This window comes from Schistocerca nitens, chromosome 2 (genome assembly GCF_023898315.1).
Source record: "Schistocerca nitens isolate TAMUIC-IGC-003100 chromosome 2, iqSchNite1.1, whole genome shotgun sequence".
Lineage (NCBI taxonomy): Eukaryota > Metazoa > Arthropoda > Insecta > Orthoptera > Acrididae > Schistocerca > Schistocerca nitens.
Window position 1 is genome coordinate 584,010,820 of NC_064615.1, and position 20,761 is coordinate 584,031,580.

Genomic DNA, 20,761 nt, shown 5'->3' on the forward strand with positions numbered 1-20,761 from the left:
GATGGTTAATCTTTGACAGTGTTAGCCACTCTTGCGGGCGAAACAGCAGAAAAGCCACTAAACATCTGTCGATAGAAGAATGACTAGTTCTGAGTAACGGCAGTGAGACGCGTAATTTAATTCGAAAATCATCCTGAATATTGAAGATCGCTCAGCGAGAACCGGAGAGAGTTAGTGAAGTGTCCAATAGAGTTGGTCAGTGACAAAATTTCTACCCGATCCACTAAAAAAACAATTACGTAGTTTTTTTGAGATAATAATTAACATCGTAAACTTCCTTCCACAGTAAAAAATCAAGGAGCAGCAGCAGTCACAGACCTATTATTTGAAGGAAGTGAACGACGATGAACGGATTGGGGGAGCTCCTTTTTCCAAGTCACGGAATGAGAGGAAGACTGATCGGCGATCGCTAAAAGACAAGTTAAGGGAACGGAGTGGATTGCCAGGCACAACAATTCTGTTATAACAGTAGGATGTTTCTCGTATTTAATCAATTACTGACAGAGTCTGAATGGGATTTATTTCTGGAATTGCTTTTTCTTATTAGAATAAATCTTTTACAATCAAAGGTAGATCACCTTTGTTCTAACAAAACTCTGCTACTTGTGTTATAGATGAAAACCACTGATGTCCCTCGTTCTATATACACACTGTGACCTTTGTTAGATCACTCGGTACTACTTTGCTGGATAGGTATCCGTACACATCGCAGACCGAGTGACTATATGTTACCGGTTTCTTGTACGCTCTTTTTCATAATGTCGTTCTTCCGTGACTTCACAACTGTGACTACAGGACTGTCTCTCTGTCACCCTCCTAAATTCCCCACTACTGCTGACTTTTGACTACTGACTGACTTCTCTCTGATACGTTGGTCTTTTACGTCATACCTGCCTTTACACTAAGGCGTTTGTTCAAAAATGGTTCAAATGGCTCTGAGCACTATGGGACTTAACTTCTGAGGTCATCAGTCCCCTAGAACTTAGAACTATTTAAACCTAACTTACCTAAGGACATCACAAACATTCATGCCCGAGGCAGGATTCGAACCTGCGACCGTAGCGGTCGCCCGGTTCCTGACAGTAGCGCCTAGAACCGCTCGGCCACCACGTACGGCGTTTGTAACTTTGTGGTTTCGGACATTGTGTTTCGTGCCCGGAAATATTTTCCTTATGGGTAATAAGGAAGCCTGTAACTTTCCTAAACAAAGATATTTGTCGATCACAATATTATTGCACGTGCGAGTGAGGGTTCTTCGGCAGGCTTGTCGTGAGTTGGCAGGTAATCGGGGTTGCTAGTATACGCACAAATGACCTGAAATCACTTACTTTTCCAGAACTTCTTTACTATAACGTTGCCGCTAGGTTCTGCTAACAGCCAAGTGCAATAGTATCGTGGTCCTGTAGTATCTGCCCCAGTTACAGGCACCTCATGTGGCCTCCTGACGACTGTGGCATGCATATTACTGTTCGTCACCAATCCCGTGGTGGATTTACTTCGCTTGAGCAGACAGCGCCTCTACTGTCGCCTACTAAGCTGATTACCTTATTTTCGTCGTCTCTCCACATTACGCCTATTTTAGTTTATGCAGTATAACAATGGGCGCTTTTAGATGACGGCTGTGGCGTGCGGGAAGTCATAAAGGACATTTATTCAGTAGCTTTCAAACAGGTGCTGCCGTTGTTAGTGATGACGACATTACAGAAGACGGAGAAGGAAAGCTGGCCGTAATTCCGGGTGCCCCATGGCCGTTCGTAGTTTCACGTGACGCGCCAGTGCGCCTGTGTAATGCCGGGCGCGCGGCCTCGCGCACGTTGGCGCACAGAACCCTGGCGGCGGCCCAGCACTGTGCATTCCAGGGCGCAGCTGCAGCTGCGGGGGCGGCGAACCGCTCAGCTGTTGCAGGCAGCCACTTGCCGGAGCAGCTGGCCGCCTGCCAGCCCGGCGGCGGCCCTCACCTTCAGCCCCAAACGGAGATTCCGCCAGCGCTCTCCGCTTTCGCTCTGCCCAAGCAGTTGCATTCCTTCAGCTGAACACCGGAGCCACATAGATCATGTTGACCGGCCGCACGAAAATTTGACATGTTAAAGGGAAATGCTGTCTTTCTATTACGCAGTTCAGTCTCTGTTAAAAATATTATGTACCACTTCGCATTACCACTGCCTGTTTCACATTAATTGTATATAAAATATGCTGCGTCATTGTTATACCACTCAGCATAATTAATTATCATTCTGTCCTTAGAAAATGTAGTCCATCAACAAAGGAGGTGGCTTACAAAACACTCGTTCGACCTATACTTGAGTATTGCTCAACAGTGTGGGATCCGTACCAGATCGGATTGACGGAGGAGATAGAGAACATCCAAAGAAGAGCGGCGCGTTTCGTCACAGGGTTATTTGGTAACCGTGATAGCGTTACGGAGATGTTTAGCAAACTGAAGTGGCAGACTCTGCAAGAGAGGCGCTCTGCATCGCGGTGTAGCTTGCTCGCCAGGTTTCGAGAGGGTGCGTTTCTGGATGAGGTATCGAATATATTGCTTCCCCCTACTTATACCTCCCGAGGAGATCACGAATGTAAAATTAGAGAGATTCGAGCGCGTACGGAGGCTTTCAGACAGTCGTTCTTCCCGCGAACCATACGCGACTGGAACAGAAAAGGGAGGTAATGACAGTGGCACGTAAAGTGCCCTCCGCCACACACCATTGGGTGGCTTGCGGAGTATAAATGTAGATGTAGATGTAATGCTTACCAGCCACTGATACACTAACTGGTCATGCTAATTGTTAATAAACTCGTTTTAAATTAGCAATGTCGGGTGTTTATAATTAAAGTGCAGCTAATCACAGAGGTCCTGTGTGGACTGTAATATAGTACGGTAACGAAAATTGATAGATATTCTAATGCTTCAGAACGGGACTTCTTTACGCTGGAAAAAAATTAGTTGTAATTTTGGCGACCAGGTGCAAATCTGGCACTGTGAATGCAAGAAAGACATACAGAAATGTTTCCATTAGGAACGGGATGAAGGCTGTAAAGGTCAAACAAGTGAGAAAGGCATAACGTCGATGTTATTATTAACTGCTGCTTATCCAATTTGCTCAATATGAGCACCGGAGACGTCAACGAGAGCTGTACAGCACCAGATTAGCATATGGTGGCCAAAATTGGAAAAAGAAAATTGTCCAGTATAAATCGGTTTCACATAAGCGCATTAGAATATCTACCAAGTTGCGCTGCCATGCGACAATTACAGCCCACACTGAACCTCTGTGAGAATCTGACTTTAATTATAACCACCCGGTATAAAAGAAAGAAACTTGTAAAGGAATCTACCATGAGGCATTACGAAGCATAAATTGTATATTAAACGACTTTTTATTCATAAGGAGGCTTGTATCAAGTGATAACGCCAGCAATATTAACTCTATGAAGACAACTGACTTCAGAGGAAGTTTAGGAAATTGTAATAAAATTATTTCCGATGTAAACAAACTCATAACTCAGCCACATTATGAATGCTGCATTGCTTTTGAGCATCAGCGAAATTAAAACCGTTCCTACTGTGGATACATAGCGAAAAAAGGAACTAGAAATTATTGATTAACAGTAAGCCCACCAACTACTAATTAAACGTAAATATGTAACTCAGGAAACACGTTAACGAAATGGATATTATTTTACACAGAGCAACTGCAGCGTACACAGTACAATCTACGAAGATCTAGTATTGATGGAAACATAGTTATATAACGCCACTTAAGATAGCTGAAAGCCCGAAACACGGTTTGGCATACACAATACTCTAAAAAAAGTGTTAGGGTGATGTATTTAATAATTGTTTTACAACCAGAGAGATCAACCAAAATTAACGAAGATAAATTAATATCCTTTCACGATTTATCAGACAGGATCAGAAACACTGTAATATACACACATCAAAAGAACTCCTGAAGATAGACGTTGACTGTGGATACTGTATCACAGACACAGTCCCTTTGACTGTTCAGAGATGTCACTAAACAACCATGCATGAGCAGCTCCTCTTAGACGGAGGGGGTCGGATAGCCGATCAGTTCCAGTCATTCCACCAGGAAGGAGGTACACGGCTCGTGTTGTCTGTAGTTCAACAATGCCTAGATGGTCAATACCGCGGTTCGATCGCGTCCGCATTGTTACTTTGTGCCAGGAAGGGCTGTCAACAAGGGAAGTGTCCAGACGTCTCGGAATGAACCAAAGCGATGTTGTTGGGACATGGAGGAGATACGGAGATACAGAGTGACAGGAATTGTCGATGACATGCCTCCCTCTAGCCGCCCAAGGGCTACTACTGCAGTGGATGACCGCTACCTACGGATTATGCTCGGAGGAACCCCGACAGCAACGTCATCGTGTTGAATAATGCTTTTCGTGCAGCTACAGGACGTCGTGTTACGACTCATACTGTGCGCAATAGGCTGCATGATGCGCAACTTGCCTCCCGACATCCAAGGCGAGGTCCATCTTTGCAACCACGACACCATTCAGCGCGGTACAGATGGTCCCAATAACATGCCGAATGGACCGCTCAGGATTGGCGTCACCAACGAGTGTCGCATATGCCTTCAACAAGACAATCGTCGGAGACGTGTTTGGCAGAAATCCGGTTAGGCTGAACGCCTTAGGCACACTGCCAGCGAGTACAGCAAGGTGGAGGTTCCCTGCTGTTTTTGGGTCGCATTGTGTGGGGCCGACGTACGACACTGCTGGTCATGGAAGGCGTCGTAACAGCTGTACTATACGTGAATGCCATCCTCCGACCGATAGTGCAACCATATCGGCAGCATACTGGCGAGGCATTCGCCTTCATGGACGACAATTGGCGCCCCCATCGTGCACATTTTGCGAATGACTTCCTTCAGGATAACAACATCACTTGACTAGAGTGGCCAGCATGTTCTCCAGACATGAACCCTACAGACATGCCTGGGATGGATTGAAAAGGGCAGTTTATGGACGACGTGACCCACCAACCACTCTGAGGGATCTACGCCGAATCGCCGTTGACGAGTGGGACAATCTGGACCAACAGTGCCTTGATGAACTTGTGGATAGTATGCCATGACGAATACAGGCATGCATCAGTGCAGGAGGACGTGTTACTGGGTATTAGAGGTATCGGTGTGTACCACAACCACTGACGATCTCGCTGTGTGGTGGTACAACACACAATGTGTGGTTTTTATCAGCAATAAAAAGGGCGGAAATTATGTTTATGTTGATCTCTATTCCAATTTTCTGTAAAGGTTCCGGAACTCTCGGAACCGAGGGGATGCAAACCTTTTTTTGATGTGTGTAGTTCGCTGTTTATTGCTACACAGGAGCCCACTTCATGGGCAGTGTTTCGAGTATTCGTCGCCGGGATCTGTTCTACGTGACAAAGGCCGTCCTCTTCAGAGACAAGAACGCGGCGCGTCCGTGGAACATCACAGCCAACGCTCCTACTAGTTGCGTACGTTCCAGATTCTTGCTGCCGTTGTTGATACGCAACAGGAAGGAGGTGCGTCAAGTGGCATTTGAGCTATGTCTGGCTGACTGCAGATTGTCAGTTGAAGTAGTACAGTGAGCGGCGACAGCTGTGTTTGAGTCAGTCGCAGTGTTCAATGTCTGAAAGTGCGGGAGGCCGATTCAAGCGCCCTAACAGTATGCTTAGGAAACGCGAACAACAAGCGTGGATCAAGACTGAAGTGGCACGCGGTCGGATCGCACAACAATATTTCCAGGGACTGCATGAGGCGTGTGGTGATGCAACATTGCAGAACCATACAGTGGCGATATGAGTGAAAGTGTTTCAGGTTGGCAGGCATGTCATTCGAGATCGTCTCCGTTCGGGACGATCCCCCCACTGATGACAGCTGAGCTCCTTCCCACCTGCTGGATGTGGATCGCCGATGGACTGCGCATGAGTTATCCGCAGAGGCAGGCGTGTGCTGCAAAACAGTGCTCGACATTTGACACGATACTTTTATGGATGGGAGAAACTGGAACATCCACTGTATTGACCCATATGGGTCAGACAAGGGAAGACATCATCCGTGCCATAAGGCGGTCTTTGTGTTACATCGACAAAGACGAACGCGCTAAAGATCTATGACGTCTTCTACCTGTGGGTCGTGATCGAGATGCGGGGCGATTATATTGAGAGCATGTAATACGGTGAGCGCTTGTCAGTGAAGTATAGTGTGAATTGTAACAGTGTTTTCACTACCTTTTATGCTCCCGTGGAGATGTATATCGAGTTGGTTATTACGGAAGAACTATTGATGACAGTGGGACCTAAGGACTGCATCGAGTAAAAGCTGAGTGTAAGACATGCTATGTCACATTCACTCCTTTGTGGTGATTCTTGTGGGAATCCCACTGACCAACAGTTATGTTAAGGCTTTATTTTCTGGACTTCACGTTGTGCATCAAGTTATGTTGTAACCCTTCTGTCATCCTAGCCTTCCTAACGACAGCTAGGCGCCAGACCACTGTAGGTAAACCGACAACGATCAAATTCATATTAAAACAAATAATCTATTAATTTGTTTTGTCAATGAAACGAGGAATAAGACGCCTACCCAGTGCGTTTCAGAGTGTTTGACCAGGAGAGAAGATTTATTGCACATTAATTATTCCATGCGAGCCCCTGATGGCCGAGCGGTTCTAGGCGCTACAGTCTGGAAATGCGCGACCGCTACGGTCGCAGGTTCGAATCCTGCCTTGGGCATGGATGTGTGTGATGTCCTTAGGTTAGTTAGGTTTAAGTAGTTCTACGTTCTAGGGGACTGATGACCTCAGCAGTTAAGTCCCATAGTGCTCAGAGCCATTTGAACCATTCGAGCCCCTGAGTAATGACGCGTATACATATCTCAAATGTTTGTCTAACAGCTCAGTGACGTTTCTCCTCCAATGGAAAGCGAGGGCTGCTCCAGAAGGTTTACTTTGACGCCTCGCTGGGGCCGACTGTGGGGCAGGGTTGCTTTGGAGAGGATCGTGGTCACTCTTTGCATCTCGATGCGGTGTATGCTCGCTTACTGCAGAAAGTCTACTGGCGACTGATGCGATCGGCAGATCAGTGATAAACGACATCAGACAGACCATGAGATTGCTCTCTTCCGCTGTCCTCCCCTCTGACACAAAACTTTTCGTGTGGTTTGTGTCTTTGGTCAGAAGCAATACGTTATTCCGTCAATGATGGAAGCTGTTACTGCGGCAGTATTCTTCCGCTTCCACAGTTTGTCATATTACACTGGTGAGTCCAAAAAAGACCACTCTAGTCGGTTTCCATCGGTTCCCAAACTCCATACACCTTCTCTTACAGTAGACCAGAACTACGTCCAGCGCACAGTTGCAATTGCGCCCCACAGTGTCTAGTTTTCAGATATCTGTTCACATTAGAAGCAGCTGTAAAGGGCGCGAGTAATGCAGATTTCCCAAGTGTCCCTGACTTCAGAAGGTCGTGCGTTTTTGGAGCTATTGAGGAAGATACATAGGTGGATTATAATTTTGTGACTATCTTGTCGAATAATGTACGAGGAGACATTTTGGCTATCTTGCTAAAAGCAGATGTCACAGAACAAGTAAGGTATAGCTGGTCAGCTCTGGAGAAAATAAGTCTAGTGCAAACACTGGTAACTAGCTCTTATTATGGCGAAAAGTAAAATGTAGTAGACACTGGGCATCTAGCCTTGACTGGACCAACACTGTGTAGGATACGGAACGAAATGGTGACATAGACTCACCTGTGATTTGAATTTATTGGTATGATACTATGAAGCTGCTGTTAGTCTATGTGCGAAATTACCGACAAACCACTTGAACAGCTTATAAAGAAACTTGCTCAAGCGTCTGGTATCCATATCAGATTAGAAAAACGTGACAGTGAGCATGTATAGAAAAGGGATACGCAGTCACAGACTTTGTGACGGATTATGGTTCGAACCTCTATCGCTGCCTTTCGGGGCAGTTTGCTAATTGCGGCGTCCTAGCGCGCCTCATCGACCGCCACTACGCTTTAAAATGGGACCAGCTCCTCTTCATAACTCTCAGCCTCCACAGTGGCTCTACCACTATGTTGTGGGGCTGGAGATGTTGGGAAAAAGGATATAGCAGGTACTCGACTTCACTGCGACTACAGAGATGTTACTCAAATAACGTATGACAAGTACCTCTGCGGTTTCAGAAGCCGACTGCTCCGAAATTCCAAGACATACAAAAAACGACGGATTTCAGTTAGTAGAGTATCTCTCCAAGTTTCGGTTCGTAAAATGCGCCGTGGGGTAGTTGCAGAGTGCGCCAATAGAGAGCAGAAGTGTCAGAAAATGGCGCACAATGGAGTGACGCTTGTGTTTTGTTTCCTTGAACTCTCCAAGAGTAAATCAAATGTCATTGTGACGGTTTACGGACGATTTTGCATCAGATATCAAGCAAGAACTTCATCAGAGAAAACAGCCGATGGGTGGTAGCTACAGCACGTTCCGTAGGAATGGGAACTTTTGTGGTGTAAAGAAAACAGGAACTGTCAGTTGTATTCTACATCAAACGTCTGAATATGAATCCATATTACCTGCAATTGTTACGTGCGCTGTCTACTGAGGATAATATGCTTTGTTCTGACTTGTACAAAACTTGCAGCGGCTGTTGGACGAGGATAGTTTTCCACAGAACTTGGTTTTCAGTGACGAGGCCAGTTCCCATGTATTTGGAAAGGTGAATCGCTATAATGAGCATTTTTGGGGCACAGAACATACGCGTAAGACTAGATTCGATTAGATTTGTTTTTCGTTCCATAAATACGTGCTGGGGAGATCCTCGTGGATGTGGAACATTTTTTTTTTGCAACACATTTGCGATCCATCTAAAGTTAACGTCTTTTGGGCCACGTCCTCTTAAAACTTTTACGGGCCGTTTTTCTTTGCGCAGTATATTGTGACAGTTTAGTGTATCTTGACATGTTGCAGCAATATACCACAATTACAGGAAGACTGTGGAGACATCATATTGCATCAAGATTGTGCTCCACCACTCTTTCCTTCAGACGTTCATGATTTCCCGATTACTGAACTCCCTCAGCTGTGGATTGGACATGCTTCCAATCAAAGCACTCCGCTTCTTCAGTAGTCCCACTATCACCTGGCTTAGCTCCATCTACTTCTTCTTATGGGGTTACGTCAAAGATCGTGTGTTCCTGCGTCTACTGCCACTTAACGTGGAAAAGTTGCAAGGAAGGATAATTAACGTGGTCACTGATATCGACTATGAAGTATTGGAACGTGTTTGTCAAGAATTTGATTATCGTATTGGTACAAGACTGTCCAATTGCAGTCTCTAAATCGCTTCCATGTGACCGATTTTAGTCCTTATGCCCATCTTCAGATCACTTAAAGTCAATTGATATCATGTTGATGTTCGCTTAGTCACGAATGGTGCCCTTATTTCACACCTATGATGCTAGTTGAAAACTTCGACAGGTGCTCTATTCACTGATACGTGTTTATTTTCTCAGCGTGTTATAGTTTTTGCGCAGTCGTGTTATGAAACTTCGAAGGTACATCGCATTTTTACTCTTAGAGGTTGGGAAGTTACAGAGAGGAAATAGTGGCTCGATCGCACTTTGAATCCGTCCTTGATGTGTGGTGAGACACCAGATATGTAACCAACAGCCCCCAAGAAACGGATCTGGGCACACAATTTTAAGTCACAGAAACGTTCATCCAAAAGTGCAATAAACAAAGAGTAAAAATCTGCCATCACGTTCAAATGGTTCAAATGGCTCGGAGCACTTTGGGACTTAACATCTCAGGCCATCAGTCCCCTAGAACTACTGAAACCTAACTAACCTAGGGATATCACACACATCCGTGCCAGAGGCAGGATTCGAACCTGCGACCGTAGCGGTCGCGTGGTTCAAGACTGAAGCGCCTAAAACCGCTCGGCCACCAACGGCCGGCGCCATCAAGTTACAGCTTCATTTGCCTAATGGGGGGAAAGCTAAGAAGTTTCAAGTTACGACCACTCGAAGTCAGAAGTCGAGTACTTGAATAAAATCTACTTTAAAAATTACTGAGGACCTATTTTTTTGATGGAATCTACAAAATTTTCATGAGATTCCCACATATAGCTTCCCTGAATGTAAAATTAAACGACTAACATAAAGCACAAAGCACTAAGGTGTTAGCTTTTAAGTTTTCTCGACGGATGATGATCTCTAGATTTTCGAGTTCACGCTCGAGAATATGTTTTACTCTGTTACTGGACAGATTTTCTAGAGGAGAACATGAGCCACTCTCGTATCGAACGTGAAGGAACTTCATTGCAATTCGCAGAGAATAGATACTGAAAAAGGCATGGATCTCAGGAATAGTTAAGGGGTTTAAGATAATTGATTTTCTCTGGCGACAAAACGAGATATACACAAAATAATTTGCGTCGGATACAGGTGGGATTTAGAAGAAGAAAAGATTTATTCGCCCAGACCACGCGAAACATAGCGATCCGTCTCTGCGGAGGTTGCGAGCTATATCTAAAAGCGACCGCGGCTCCGCGCCGCCAGGTGGCACGCACGCACTCATTTGTCATTCACTGCCCGGAATAGTCACGTGACGGTCAAAAGTCGCTCGGCGCAGCTCTTCGCCGTCGCAGAGCGAGGTGTGTTGCGTAGACATTCGTCATTTCGTTGTTGAAGTAGAGTATACATTCTATCGACCGTCATTTACAGATCGAAAATCTCAACAAAGCAGTAAAAATTCTTCGTTAGTTTCATTCGTGGTAATCAATAATTGACGTTTTTATGAAAGCCTTCAACTGTGTCATTCATGATTAAATAGTAAAACACAGCAACATCAACAATTATTTCCTGCATACGAAAACACAGTTCACGAATTTATTCTTATTAACAATTGGTAATATTTACATGGATATTTTGTGTTATGTTTGCATGTGTGTTGTTCTGCCTCTACTCGCCTGCAGTCGTCATTTTTTTGTTTTACTGCAGTTGGAAAATAGGTCAAGCGTAGTCCTGTGATTTTTTTGCTAATGTTAGAAAACAGTATTTTTTCTGACTATTTACAGGTATTGTGCTTCTCGACGTTCTGATAAGTTTCGCACCCATAACCCTCAAGAGATGGGTACGAAACTGGTCGAAACACTGCGACAAGGCGACGCCACTATTCGGCTGATCACCCGAGAAGATTCCGTCATCGGAATACGCCGGGAAAGCCTGATATCACCTATATTCCTCACACTGCTTTTTGTGTGAATTTCAAAATGTAGTTCAAATATATTACAGCTTTATGGCTTTTCAAAGACTTTGGATACAGTCAGAGGTGTTGCATATACTTACAGTAAGTTGTCACCACAATCTAACATAACAGTCGCGGCACTTCGCCTCCATTTCGTCGCCTACTGCGCCAGTAGTGCGCCGAGCGGCCAGTAAGTTAAACTGTTGAGTTTGGCGCGATCGTGGAAACGAAGTCGAATAGTAATTGTTTATTTTAGTTTGTACAATGGTTTTTACAAATGTAAACCTAGCGTAGTGCAATAAATTGCAGCAACAGCAAGAAAAAGGTACCACATTTGTCTTTTTTTATGTTTCCTAAGGACCTTGAGAGATATATAACATCATGTTACTAAATTGTATCGTCAGGATTCGCTTGCAAACTACATGTATATTGATGATTAATGTTCTGTTTTACGAGTAGAAAATGGATAGTGAATAGCAGACGAGAACATCTTATGAACAAAAGACCTTGTTTACCTTTATCATAATGTTAAGTTTTGTCTGCTACACGTAGCAAAAATCCAGTTCCTGAATGCAGACATTAACAAACTCGCGTGGAATGCAGTTAACCACATTGTCTGACATTCGAAACAAGTCACTTCGACTGATGGTGAAGAGGAAATTGTCACAAAGGTTCGACAATCTCTAAAGGTGTAAAACACTCATATGGCACATAACTCTCCATATATCAGTGCCAGTTTCATCTGAATCGTCAACACAGACCTGCTTTGACAATGAAGTGGTGAAATTAACTGCAGTTATTTGTGTCTAGAAAAAGCGTGTGGAGTATCAGAATGTGCAGATCGCAAGACTTCGTGCAAATTTATTTAGCGTATGGCAAGTACAAATCACGTTTATAGAGAAATAAGCTGCTAAAATAACTTTATAACTTTGGCACTAAAAACAAGACATAAAGAATTAAATACAGTCATGTCATGAACAACATATATATAATTACAAATTAACATTTAGGTTTTTATTGAACTGCACTTCGAGTCGCATCCAGGAAGTCCGTTGTTTGACCTGAGTAGGCTCTCAGAGGGCACTCTGCAATGATGTGCCGGATCGTCTGCTTCTCAGCGCCGCAGTCGCACTTTGGGGATGGCGCTCTTCTCCATTTGTGTAGAGAGTCCGCACATCGACCGTGGCCCGTCCTGATCCTGTTGAGGATGGTCCAGGTTTTACGTGGTAAGCCAAAGCCTGGAGGTCTGTTCGACGGTTTCAGTAAGGTGTTTACCCGTGGTGGTGCTGATTCTTCCCATTCCACTTTCCAGCGTTCTTCAAGACAGAAACCATTTTCCTCTAGAGCGCAATCTATCTCTGTCGTTGCCATTGCTCAAAGCGTGAATCGGAAGTTGCGGGTTGTCTTGTATTTTTTTTAAATTCTCTGAGAAGCGCATGTTCTCTTTGTAAGTAAGGTGGCGGTATGTGGCTCAGTACAGGTAGCCAGTGAATGATTTTATTGTACCTGAAATAATCCTCATAGTTTGGTTCAGTACTGTGTCCACCATCTGGTGTGAGCGCTCTTTAGCCAAACAGGGGAACATTACTCTGCCGCAGAGTAGACAAGTCCCAAAGCAGAGCATCGCAAGGTAGAGGCGAAGGAGCCCCAGCTGGTACCACATAGTTTCTGAATGATATTGTTCCTAGTACGGATTTTTGCAGCAGTGTTGATGAGGTGTTGTTTGTAGCTCAGGGTTCTATCTAATGTCACTCCCAGGTATTTTGGATTTTTATTATAAGGCAGAATATTGTTATCAAAATATATCTTAAGGCGTCTGTTAGCCAATTTATTATTCAGGTGGAAACACATAGCCTCAGTTTTAGTTGGACTAGGTTGTAGTCTCCATTCACGAAAGTACGTTCCCAGCAAGGACAAGTCGTTTGTCAGGACAGTCTCAGTATGCTCCATATCTCGATGTTGTGTAGCTATGGCCCAGTCATCTGCATATCCAAACTTTTCAGATTTAGTATTAGGCATAACGGCTATATACATGCCGAAAAGTAGCGGTGCCAGAACTGATCCTTGGGGCAAGCCATTATTGAGCTTCATTGTTTTGCTCCTATAATTTCCAAGTATCACCTGGAATGGTCTGTTGCAGAGCATCTCGTTGATAAGGTTAGCCATTTTCAAACATGGCACGATGCGCAGTAGTTTGTAAATCAGGCCTTGCCTCCATACAGTATCATAAGCCGCTGTCAGGTGTTTAAATACCACGGATGTTTTTTCTTGTCTTTGGAAGCCTGCCTCGACGTAGGAAGTTAGTGAGAGGACTTGATCTGTGCAACTCCTGTTTGGCCGGAAGCCTGCTTGTTCCACAGGGATACACTTTAGGATATCTGGACTTATTCTGTTACATATAAGTCTCTCCAGTAGTTTGTAGATCATGCTAAGAAGGGCAATTGGGCGGTAGCTGTTTGGTTGGTCATTCGGTTTACCTAGTTTCAGTATCGCTATGAGTTTTGCTTTCTTAAGGGTATTTGGTATTCTTCCAGTTTCCATCATGCTGGAGAAGAACTGTGCAAGCCATTTTTTTGCAAATTTACCGCAGTGAATCAGAAACTCTGGATGAATTCCATCAAAACCTGGGGCTTTCCGTGGCTTGATGTCTCTCAGCGGCAGTGTTATCTCTTCGATTGAGAAGGGCTGCGAGTGTAGTGAATTGTTTCCGACTAAAGATTTCAACTTTTTAAGTTCCTTTTTAACTTTTATGGTATGAGCTCGATCTCCTGGGGCTCTAGCGGTTTTACTGATGTGCGCCGCAACTGTGTTTGGAGAAATAGAGCTGGTTGGTCGTTGGTTCCTGCTACTGCCACCAAGCTTCCGAAGTAGCGACCACGCCTTTCTGCTTGATTTTGTGAAGTCCATTTCCTCAACAGTCTCTATCCATTTAGTGCGCCTGGCAGCGTCCAGACTGTGCAATAAGTCATCTGCAGTCTCCCTATCCCCATGCTCTAGGATGCCGGCTGGAGTGGCCGTGCGGTTCTGGGCGCTACAGTCTGGAACCGAGCGACCGCTACGGTCGCAGGTTCGAATCCTGCCTCGGGCATGGCTGTGTGTGATGTCCTTAGGTTAGTTAGGTTTAATTAGTCCTAAGTTCTAGGCGACTGATGACCTCAGAAGTTAAGTCGCATAGTGCTCAGAGCCATTTGAACCATTTGAACCCATGCTCTAGGAACTGTTTATAGAGGCGCTCACTCTCTTCGTTTCACCTGAAAGGTGGCTACACTGAGCCACAGCGCCAGAGATCGCTAGAGAGCATTGTTCCGCCGCCTCCACGGGCAGTCATTATTGATATGTGCTAGAGGTCAGTGCTTGGGGAGAGCTCGTAGTAGTCAGTTCGTGTTGAGATGTGCTTGCTATGATGTGATACTGAAAAATTCTTGTTGAGATGTTGTAATAGCGAATCGGTGTGGAGATATATTGTAATTATGAGAGTGATTTTGGGCAATATATGAAGGTAACGAAACTTGATTTATTTTTTATTATTTCCATGTTTTAAATAATGTGTCATTACAGGTTCAGTCAACAAAGCATCTGGCTTGTGTTCTTGGATTAGAGTGTAATTGTGGTTCTCTTGAGTAATTATGGTATTTGTATTTTCTTTAATTAATTCAGTATAAATGGTATTTCAAATTCTTGTCTTTTGAAGAAGAACCGTGCCAGATGTGTACGTTGAGTCACACTCCCACACACAGAACAGTTACTCTTGTGCTTGTTGTTGCGTTGGTTTTATAGTTGCTGGGGACTTAATTAATTAATTGTGTTAATGAAAATTTTCATTTCATTCTTTGTTGTTATTCTAAGCAGTCAGATTGCGTAATAATACTAGTCAGGGCCAACCGGTACGAGACTTCGTAATCGGACAGACTAATACTAAAGCAGAAATTAAAATTATTTGCATTTCAATTTTATTAAGCCCCCATGCACGTGGCGACCACTGCTTCGGATCGTCCCTTGGAATTCTTCTGATGGTAGAAATAGTAGACAGTAGGATTGTTGTAGTAATTTCTAGTTTAGTAATTGTAGTCTATTTTGCATGTGTAGATTTGATAATTGTCATTCTTATAATGGTATTTTTTCTCTGAATTTGATTTGTTGTCTTGTATACGCGTTTGACGACTTAATGCAATTATTTCAATTGTTCGTTAATCGTGATTGAGGGAAACATTTCATGTGAATGGTATTGTTGGTGATAAAGTCTTATTGTGTATAATTTTCGTACAGTGACGAGTTTTGTATATTTTGTAAATGATTACGCGATCAATGAAAAAGACAAAAATGATGAATAGTGAGAAAGACGAAATTGTTAACATGGCGAACTCGCCAACAGAGGAAAACACTGTGATGAATAATGAAGTGGAAAACAATGTAATAAGTCGGGAAAATAGCCCGCAACCATTTCAAAATTTTTCTCAATCAGAAAATTCACAGAATACGAGATTAACGATAGAAGATTCTGAAATAGTATCGAACACAGATAGCTTTACAGCTATGACGAAGGAAACTGGTTTTGCGGGAAATGTTAGGGGCGAAAGGAGTTTCGAATCAGTTACTATGGAGCAGTTGATGAGTGCTATATTAAAAATGGAAACACGGTTAGACTCACAAATGGAAACACGGATGGAAACAATGGGATCTCGGTTAGACTCACAAATGGGAACAATGGGATCTCGGTTAGACTCACAAATGGAAACAATGGAAACACGCTTAGACTCACTGGGATCACAGTTGGGATCACAAATAGGAACAATTAAAACAGAGATGGAAACAATGGAAACACGGTTTGACTCACGAATAGGGACATGTTTCAAAAATATGAAAGATGAATTAAAGAAAGAAATTAGAGAAGAAGTACAACCGATTTTGAATTCTCACAATAATAGATTAATTGCAGTAGAGATTAGACAAAGGGAACAAGATAGAGAACAGGAAGAAAGAGATCGCGTGATAGTACAGAAATTTTCAGAGTTAAATTTACAACGTGCACACGATAAGGAAGAAATATTTGAGAGAATCGAGGAATCCGTACCAAATGACAGATTAAATAACCTAACACAACAGTATGAACAGTTAACTACTAAATGTGTTAATACTGAAACCCGAGTCGCGACACTTACGGAAGACGTAGGTAAACAGAAAGAAAAAATAGGTGACTTATCGGAAAGAGTTGAGGAGATTTCAGATAAATTGACAAATCTTAGTTTAAATGGGGATAGAGATTCAGATGATACAGCTCCATTACCATTTGCAGAATCCGAAGAGTACCAGAACATAAATAAGCATGTTGAAAATCAGGGAAAATTTAATGAACGCGTTAAAAGGGAAGTTGAGGCATTACGAAAGCAAGTCAAACAAATTGAAGGCGAAATCGTAGGAAAAGACAGCAGAAGAAATTTAGAATCACAGATAGCAGAGGGCTTTGAAGAAGATAATTTGTTTCATTTACGGGACGCAACAAGAGAGCGCCAGGCGCGCGAACTTGACAATAATCGACATTCAAACTGGGACAGACGCGGTAGGTCTTTGTCGCCACGAGGCGAAAACTTTGACTATAAACACTTTTTGACTGTTCGGAAATTTAAGATCTTCCGCAATTCTAAGAATGACATAAATCCATGTGCGTGGTTAGATCAATTTACGTACGCACTTCCGCCGAATTTGCCACTAAGTCACAAACTGAAATTTATGTGCAGCTATTAAAGTCCTCAGGGGATTCACTACACTAAGTGAATATGTGCAGTAGCGATCACAGGGCCCCAAGCTGTAGTGGTGCTATTTCCCTTTTAGTTTTCTGCACCGCTGCCTACTCTTTCACTATTCTTTGCATCTATAAAAACAACTCTTCTACTATCAATCTATCTAGACAGTAGGTAAAGAATACCCGGATTTGACTGTTTTACCCAAAAGTGATTTTGGAAATTACCGTTTGAACTTACTATATTTTCTGCAGCATTCATTTGTAATTTAAACGAAATTTTACCTGATTATTTTCGTGACAATATTACTTCATATGTTGACGATATTCTTATTGCTCAACGTTCTTGGAGTGAGCATAACATTTCGGAAATCACTGTTTGGACTTACTGTATCTTCAGCAGCATTCATTCGTAGTTTAAATGAAATTTTACCTGTTTATCTTCGTGACAATATTACTTCTTATGTTGACGACATTCTTATTGCTAAACGTTCTTGGAGTGAGCACAACAAAATTTTGGATTCATTATTACGTATTTTTGCACGAGTTGGCATGACAGTGAACTTAGAAAAATCTGAATTTGGTCGTTCTCAGGTGAAATTTCTCGGTCACATTATTTCTACAGAAGGTATTCTTCCTGATCCAGAAAAATTAGACGCTATTCGTAATTATGCTGTTCCTACCACAAAACGTGATGTTCGTAGTTTTCTTGGTGTTTGTAATTTTCTTAGACGCCTTGTTAAAATGGATGATTTGGCCACACCTCGTTTACACATTTCAGTTATGCGCACTTTGGTCCCAGAAAATGCTTTCATAAATTACGAGAAAATTGCTACTTCAGTAATACGGAAAAACGTATTCGATCTGTTCTTGCCAAATGCAAATTATGTCAAAAGGTTAAGCCGCCAACTATTTCTCACAGAGCACCGTTGTTTCCTATCATTCCAGCGAAATTAAAGGACATGGCTGCAGTCGATTTGTTTGGTCCAGTGGTTCGTTCTACTAATGGTTTTGCGTACATTTTCGTAGCAGTGGAGTTGACATCAAAATATGTGTGTTTTACACCTTTACGCAAAGCAACAGCTCGTTCAGTATCTAACGCTTTCATCAAACATTTTCTTAAAGAAGTTGGTCATGTTGATAAGGTTATATCAGATAATGGATCACAGTTTCGCTCTAAAATTTGGCTTCGTACTCTACGGCGTCGTAAAATTAAACCAATTTTCATTTCACTTTTTCACCCTCAATCTAACGCTTCAGAGAGATGGATGAAGGAAATCAATAAATTGTGTCGTCTTTATTGTCATCAGAATCACAGAACGTGGGATCAGTATCTTCATATTTTTCAAAATATTCTGAATGAACTCCCTAATGATTCAACTTCTTTACCGCCTCTATTGATATTAAAAAATAAAGTACCAACAAATCGCATTTCTGAAATCGTTCCTTTTCCGCCTTCACGGAAACTGCGGCATTCTGAAGTTGTGAACTTGGCTCTACGAAATATTGCGTCTGCGGCTGCAAGAAGAGAGAAATCAGCTAAACGTCCTGGTCGTTTAAAAATTTTGTCAGTTGGTCAGAAGGTATTAATTAAGTCTCATCGTTTGTCTCACAAAGGAAAGGGATTGTGTCGCAAATTTTTTCTGCTTTATAACGGTCCATACAGAATTCGCAAAATTATTCATGATAACACTGTTGAAGTAGAAACTCTTAAATCTCGGCGTTCTAAAGGAATACATCATATATCAAACGTAAAAATTTTTGTGGAATGACCTACTTGTGAGAAACCAACAGTTTACGTAAACATGGAGAGAGTACAAGGATACCGCGCTGTGTTTTGGCGGCGGCACATACTCAAAGCAACAGTCAAGTCGGCGCGCCGCACAAGGCAGTCGTTGACCGCAAACAATTACTTCCTACGTCACGCGCCTACAGCTGATCGAGCGCTCAGTGCGAATTCACTGACAGACGTAAACAAATACACAGTCTAATTTCTCCGAATAAATTCTGTATAAAGCTATGATGACTTCATAAATTATGTTATTAACGTTCAGTATTTTTCAGGATACGGTTGTATAAAATATTTAAGACCTTCAGGTAAATTCGGTGCGTGTCCGACGTTAAGACGACTTGCTTTGGAGAAAATTTCAGGAAGAATGTAATTTCGAAAAAAAAAGGTAATAAACTAAAAAGGGTAACTATTGATTGAGTTTATTTTTCAGGTAACATAATTCCACTTAGGTACGTACTTTAGACGTAATTTGCTGCTCGCGATTACGTGATTCATACTTTGTGCTAAATTTCATGTTCTATGAATTTACTTGTGAAGCGACGTGCTTGTGTACATTAGCTGATTTTGACAATTATTGATTAATGAACAGTGTTATTACTTGTGTATATTATGCATCGCTTGGCTGCTATGCTTTTTCACTGATGTCATATTTTTTTAATTATGTGCCTGCTGTGCTTATTTATTTAAATTATAATTGTCACCTGATTAATTGTGCTGATGTGGTTAGATATGTAAGTTATACTTTGTGATTTATCTGCTTGCGCCTTCATGGGTACTTATTAAGATTACATATGAACATTTATTTGCTTATGTCGATGTGATGCTAATGACCTGTTTATTGTGTAAGGCATGTTTGCTGCTGTGCGTATGGATTGCATATTTACACGTTTCTGTTTTGTTGTCATAACTACTCTTCAATTTAGAATATAGAAATGCTGATATACTGTGTACGTACATAGAGTTTAGGTCACACTATTGTATTAATTATAGATTGTTCGCTTGGCAGAGCCTCGTTGTAAGAATTGTGCTGCATCCACTTGTTGACATTCTGTTCTCTACTGGTATATTTACTCGCTATTGCTTGTTTTGCTTACGCTCAGTGCCTTATATTTTTAAGATAAGAAAATGAACTGCTATAATTCGACGAACGACATTAGTACAAGAAAGTCATAGAAGTCACATGAGCTGAGGTTTTATGGAAGCTGTATAAATTTATGCTAATAGGAAGGAAGCTAACGACATGACATACCAAAACTAGGTTTAGACCATTGACAGTATTACACTGCATTTTTCGTGAGCAATTGAAATAGGAAGTGACACTTGACACAAAAAATACTCCACATGTTTGCTTCTGCTTTGATTCTTGAAGTGGTGTACACACTGTGAAATATTATGATCATTCACACTCCGTAATCGTACTTAATTACTGAGAGTTATTCGAACTAAAGTCTGTTAGAGGTCAGGTATGCATTTCTTTTATTTAATGATGGACAAGGAACCAAAATGTATCTTATAATTTATAATGAGTAGAAAATTTGGGTCAGATGGATTACACAGAGGTTGTGTGTGGACACTGTGTCTTCGGATTGTATGGGATGATGAATTGAAGTTGCACTAGGATTTTATCTGTACTTGTTCGAGGAGACTGACTAGAGGAAAGAGTTGTTATGGAAGTGAAATGATATTGGTGCTGAGGTTTATATGTATCGACGTATTATTGAGGTATTGAGATTATGTGAAGTTGATGATTATTCGAGTTTCGTGGACAAAAGGTAAGATAAATGATATTGATGATCGACGTATTGAAAAGGTATTAGTGAAGTATTGAGATTAAGTTGATGATTATTGGAGTTTTGGTGGATAAGAGGTAAAGTAATGATGATGATTATTGGAGTTTTCGTGGACAAAGGTTTATATGTATCGATGTATTGATGCTGATGATTATTGGAGTTTTGGTGGATAAGAGGT